This window comes from Peromyscus eremicus, chromosome 13, assembly GCF_949786415.1.
Source record: "Peromyscus eremicus chromosome 13, PerEre_H2_v1, whole genome shotgun sequence".
Classification (NCBI taxonomy): Eukaryota; Metazoa; Chordata; class Mammalia; order Rodentia; family Cricetidae; genus Peromyscus; species Peromyscus eremicus.
In genome coordinates, this window is record NC_081429.1 from 21,672,468 (window position 1) to 21,678,467 (window position 6,000).

At 45.0% G+C, this 6,000-nt stretch overlaps 1 protein-coding gene across 1 annotated transcript in view; it reads right to left on the bottom strand.

The window, feature by feature from the left end:
- The window catches only part of Mtcl1 (microtubule crosslinking factor 1), a 117,786-nt gene that overhangs the window by 23,153 nt on the left and 88,633 nt on the right, over window positions 1-6,000 (bottom strand).

Genomic DNA, 6,000 nt, shown 5'->3' on the forward strand with positions numbered 1-6,000 from the left:
AGAGTAGAATTCAGTTAACATTTGAAAACCTTGGCAGACAGGAAACTTTCCAGTTCTACAGTCCCTGCCGCTATGTAACAATGTTTGCCCCATCCTCCTGGAGATGGATGCTCACGAACTCATAAAACTCCATGTAGCTAAAGTTTTCCTGCTTGCCCACAGTCAGGACAAATCTCTCTCACCTGCCAGTCCCACAGCCACTCAGACCTGACCAAGTAAACACAGAGATTTATATTGGTTACAAACTGTGTGGCCGTGGCAGGCTTCTTGCTAACTGTTCTTACAGCTTAAATTAATCCATTTCCATTAATCTATACCTTGCCACGTGGCTCGTGGCTTACCAACATCTTCACATGCTGTTTCTCATCGTGGCGTCTGGCAGTGTCTCTCTGACTCAGCCTTCCACTTCCCAGCTTTATTCTCCTCCTTGTCCTGCCTACACTTCCTGCCTAGCCAATGGCCAATCAGTGTTTTATTTATTGACTAATCAGCAACACACTTGCCATACAGAACATCCCACAGCAACTCCACATCAAAAGTACCTTCCAGGGACATAAGTGTAAACAGCTGGGTACAAAAAGGTACTGCACCAGTCCTCTCAGAGATACACAGCTTCAGAAGGACACAGGGATGGCAGGGGTCAAGAGGACCGACTGGTTGCTCTTCCAGCGCACCAGGGTTTGACCCCCAGCAACCACGTGGTGGCGCACAACCACCAGTTCTAGGGACCCAACACCCTCTTCTGGTCTCTGTGAGTACTACCGATACACAATGCACATACACTTGCAGGCAAATTACCCACCAACATTAAAAAAGAAATACACATTTTCACATAGTATGTTCTGAAGAATGATATGTTTTATGAGAGATTTATTTTTCACCTTTAGATCTTTAAATAAAAGTCACCTAACTTTTGAATCAAATGAAGTGTAAGCGGAAAAATAACCATAATAATTCTGATCTGGTCTTGGGGCAGTCATCCCATTTACATGGAAGAAAACACAGTGACCCATGTAATCAACACTTCTCCAAGAATCCCAAATCGAATAAAGGCTCAGCCTGGGATGGCTCAGCTCCTGCACCGCATTCTAATAACATTAGAATCACGTGATGATTCAGCCCTGTGTTACATGACCACTAAGGACATTAAAATCAGGGCTTGACGGCCTCTTTGCAGCTTGAAAATTTACTTTCTCTGGAAGCAAAGTGGGCACTTTTTGGCATTAGCAGGTATTGGATCCGATAAAAATTAAGCCTTAACGTTTCTATGCACATTTGGGTCCAAGTCATCAGCGTAATACTCCATGATCCAAGGACAGTATTCGTTACCACAGAATGACCTCCAAAATGGCTTCGGGGTGAAGATGGGCAATGAGAGCAAGCAAGCCTTGTTATCACAATCACCCAAGGACCCTCTGTGGGGTGGCAGGAAGCCAGGACAGCTTTTGCCATGAACACACAATTTCCATGTCAATGTTTCTGGAGACTCTTGTGCTATGGATGGGCACGGTTCTTCTAAATAGTTTTTATGTACACACATAAATCCAGTCATGAGAGTCACCGCTAATTATTTCTTTTTTAAAATTTGATTTATTTTATGTATTTTATGTGTATGTGTGTTTAGTCTCCATATATGCTGATGCACCACATGCACAGTTAACAGATGGTTGTGAACCACCATGTGGGTCCTGGGAATTGAACCTGGGTCCTCTGGAAAGAGCAGGTAGTGCTCTTAACCGCCAAGTCATCTCTCCAGCCCCTACTTACCATTTCTTATGGGCCAGGATGTGTGCTAACCTAGTCATCTATATGACCTTTTATTTCCTATCAACCTTGATGCATTTTATACAGGAAGAACTAAAGCCTAGGACAAACAGGTATGCCAAGGTCCCACTCTCTAGACTATAACTTAGGCTCATCTCCACCACTAACAGACAACCCAAGCCAGAAACATTTAAAACATCACATTACAATGTGCCAAGTTGTTTTCTTTTCATTTTGTTGGGGAAGTAATCTACTCTGAGAAACTGTCGTGATGGGTGATATCACTCTGTATGCTGTGAATGTGTTGCTCTGATTGGTTGATAAATAAAACGCTGATTGGCCAGTAGCCAGGCAGGAAGTATAGTTTAGGCGGGATGAGCAGAGAGGAGAATTCTGGGAAGAGGAAGGCTGAGTCAGGAGTAACCAGCCAGACACAGAGGAAGCAAGATGTGAAGGCAGAACTGAGAAAAGATACCAAGCTACGTGGCTAAACATAAATAAGAATTAAGGTAAGTTTAAATGTAAGAGCTAGTCAGTGGTAGGCCTGAGCTAATGGTCAAACAGTTTTAATTGATATAAGCCTCTGTGTGTTTAATTGGGTTTGAGCGGTTGCAGGACCGGGTGGGAAACAGGAAATCTTCCAGCTACACTGTCGTCTCCCTCATTAAGGGAAATAATAACAGTTGAGCCACCAAAAAAAGTCCCCTTTCTCATGTCTTTTCTGATGCCTCCTGCTGGGATAGGTTTCAGGGTAAAAAGATGATCCAAAGTAAAAGGTAAAAGGCAAATGTAGCAATCCTAGGAGGTTCTCTGTGAGAACCAGCCAGGGCTACATAGTGAAGACCCTGATCCATAAAGATTTGGAAAGTCATTTGGACACAAGAGCTTTCTGAACCTTTCAGGTCAGAGTCTAGCTATGCAGTTTATGTTTTGGTTTATACATTTTAGTACAGGTAAGTTTTAACCCAAACAAAACAAAACAAAAATACCATTTCCCAAATCTCTTCAAACTGGATGGTCGGCAACAGTGACTTTACTATTTCCTATTCCTTAGGGCATTTAAGGGCATCCCAGTCCTTCACGGGCTCATCTCTCTGGGGTGGGGCACTTTAAAAATCCAAAACTGAGATCTGTGCTCACGGGTCATACGTTATGACAGGTTCAAGGTTGGCCTTTAGTCCCCCAGATTGCCTTGCAAGCCTGTGATACATTCAGAGCAAGTGAAGCAGGAGTATGGATAAGGTCATATACCAAGACACGTGTGATGCAATGCCAGCTATTTTTTCAGAATCTGAGATTTCTGAGATACACGCATCACATGCAATTGTAAGTAGGCGAAGAGTGAAGCCACCATGAGCTGTTCCTGGCTTACCTCTGAGCCATTCATTCCCTTTGGGAATGGGCTTCATCCCAAAGTGAATGGGATATATTGACCTGCCACCATGGGGTGACCCACGAAAAGCCAGTCACAAAACAGAGGTGATGGCCTTTGTCTCTTATTTATTTCAGCTACTCACAAGACAGGGGAGCTGCCCTGATTGCCTGGCTCATGCATGGCCAGTTTCCATTCAACAAAGGCAAGAGGGGAGCTTTTGTGGTATTCAATAAAAGCAAACAAACCAATCCCAGGCAGTCCCCCACCTATTGGCAGGAAACCCCAAACAAGACCTTAAAAGGATGGATCCGCATATCGGCAACATTTTCCGAAATAAGCCATTTGTCACTCTTCATTGTTATACTGAGATTAATTCAACATTCTTCTCTGAAATCATTATCTTTCTGCAGATAAAAGAATGGGCCCCTGAAGATTGGCCTTCAAAGTATAATCTATGGTGGGAGTTTTCAGAAATGGTACTTACTTTCATGCAGAAGTCATTTGCCTCTGGCTGGGAATGTGCCAGCAGCCTATGGCCAGGAGGACTCTGTACCTATCCAAGAGTCCCCCCAAGAATGAAATCAGGTGGGTCAGGGCCTCTTAAGGAGGTACATATTTAGTAGGTTAGACACAGAGTTACCAGCTCACAAGATGAAAAACCAGGGCAGGTTTAATCAAAGTCAGGGGATCATTGTGGCAACAGAACCACTGTTCAAAGAGCATTAGCACACACACACACACACACACACACACACACACACACACACACACACTCCTCCCTTGTGGAAGGGATGCTATAAACAACTTAGTGTGGTGAATTCTGGGAGGGAGGCTGTGGGGCTGAGAGAATCCTTTTATGAAGTACTTTGAGCACCTCTGAATTTTTACCTGTGTGTGCGATTTCTGGAGACAGCAGCCGCAAAGACACCACAAAGACCAACTGTGTGTGATCATGTGCTCTGGTCTGGATTGCTTTGGTCTGGTTTGCTCTGGTCTGGCTCCTAGCTAAGCTACAGAAGCTGCAAGGTCTAAAGAATAAACCAGGCCCTAGTGCACAAAGCTAAAATGTAAACACTATCTAGGCTCAAGAAGGGAACTTTTTAAAGATTTAATTTTTCAGGGACCGAATCCAAGGCTTTGTGCCTTTGAGGCAAGTGTCCTACTACTGAACTACATCTACATCCTCAGTCATTGAGGTCTGTTGTTTAGTTTTTTAGACAAGGTTTTGTTATGTAGTGCAAGTTGGCTTCTAACTTGAAATCCCCCTGCCTCAGCCTCCTCCTGAATGAGAGTGGTAGTGCATAGTTCTGACATGCTGATCTCATCTATTAGAAGTGCTCTTTCTGTAAGTTTCTTCATCTTGGGAAGCAGGAGAGACAAGCAGCATGGACAGCTAGAAAGCAGCAAGGCTTCAAGTACTCAATTTAGTCAAAGCCCGCTGGTGGAGGGAAGGCTAGCTTTGGGGGCAGCCTCTTCAGGCTTCGCCACTGCAGCTGGACTACGGACGAAGGACACTAGCTGCAGGGTGAATGAAGCTTAGAGATTAATGTGAAACCATATTTCTTAAGCTATTGCTGTGAATCGAATCTTATGCTAGGCTCTCCACAATCACAGTATAAACTGTGTCATATCTCTGGGCGTCAGAGTAACGTTCCTTCAATTAATTATTCTAATGCCAGGAAAACAAGCTGTTTTCTCTGTAGTCATCCAAGCCACCCCGTGACCACAGAGTTGTAATTCTGGCAACATGAATCACCTGTGCCTCAGACCTCGGATTCAGGGATTACTAAAAGGAGTACGAAATGCATAAACAGCCTTAGGAATGCTGGCCTCAAATGGCCACGGGGCAGCCTACACCCCGAAGCTGGATGTGAATGATACAGCTGGTTCTCCCCAGCTCTCAGCTTGACAGAGCAGCGAGGAAAATCAAATCGCATACTGTGCTTGAGAAGAAGGTCACTGCCATGGGATTGTGTAACTAAAGACTGGGAGGCAGGGAACATTGGCACAACCAAACGTTTGCCAACCTGATGGATTTTGCTTCTGACCTGTACTCCGTGTGAGTCGGTACATTCGATATTTTTTAACTTCTCTGGATATGATACATGTTGCCATCTACAGCGTTCCACAGTGAGAAGGTGTACAGCAAGATACAAATCCACGACTGGGGCTGGAGAAATTTTGTTACTTTTTGTTACTTGCTCATTCATCCATGGGAAAGCTGATTGGCGGTGTTTCCCATGCTGCTTCTCGCTCCCTGAGGTTCTCCGGGCTTGGAGGGGGCCATGGTTCTTCACAGAGGCTCTTTAAAACACATGTAGTGACTCTTGCATCCAGGCTGCCCAGCTAACAACCGTACCACTCCCAGAGAGGCAAACCTTCTAATGGAGGACGTTCGTTCACTCTCAGCTAACCCAGCTGTCCTTACATAGGGCTCATTAATCTCCTGTCCTCTTCCGAACGGCACTGTGCACACATTTGCTTTTGCTACTGTGGGCTGACAGATTCAATAAGATGCAGACCTGAATCTGACATGCGCACTCCCACGTCAGCCCATCCTTCAGCCCATCCTCCAGCACGCTGTCTGCAGAAGAAACTCACATGTCTGCCCTACTTTTAAGAGTAACCACAGCAGGCAAGGGGAGATAAACATTCACTCTGATGGGTGGTTCCGGCTGAGCGACTTTACATTATTTTTTCGCCCCCAAGGGTAACATTTTCCATGACTGTTTAGAAAACCAGATGTGTGGCATCTCTTCCCTTTTCCAAAGCGTTTGGATGCACTCTTGGGAAATGCCCACCGCATGGTCTTGGTTGTGGCAGGTTTCTGTCTATTGATTGGAGCCGATCACAGACACCAC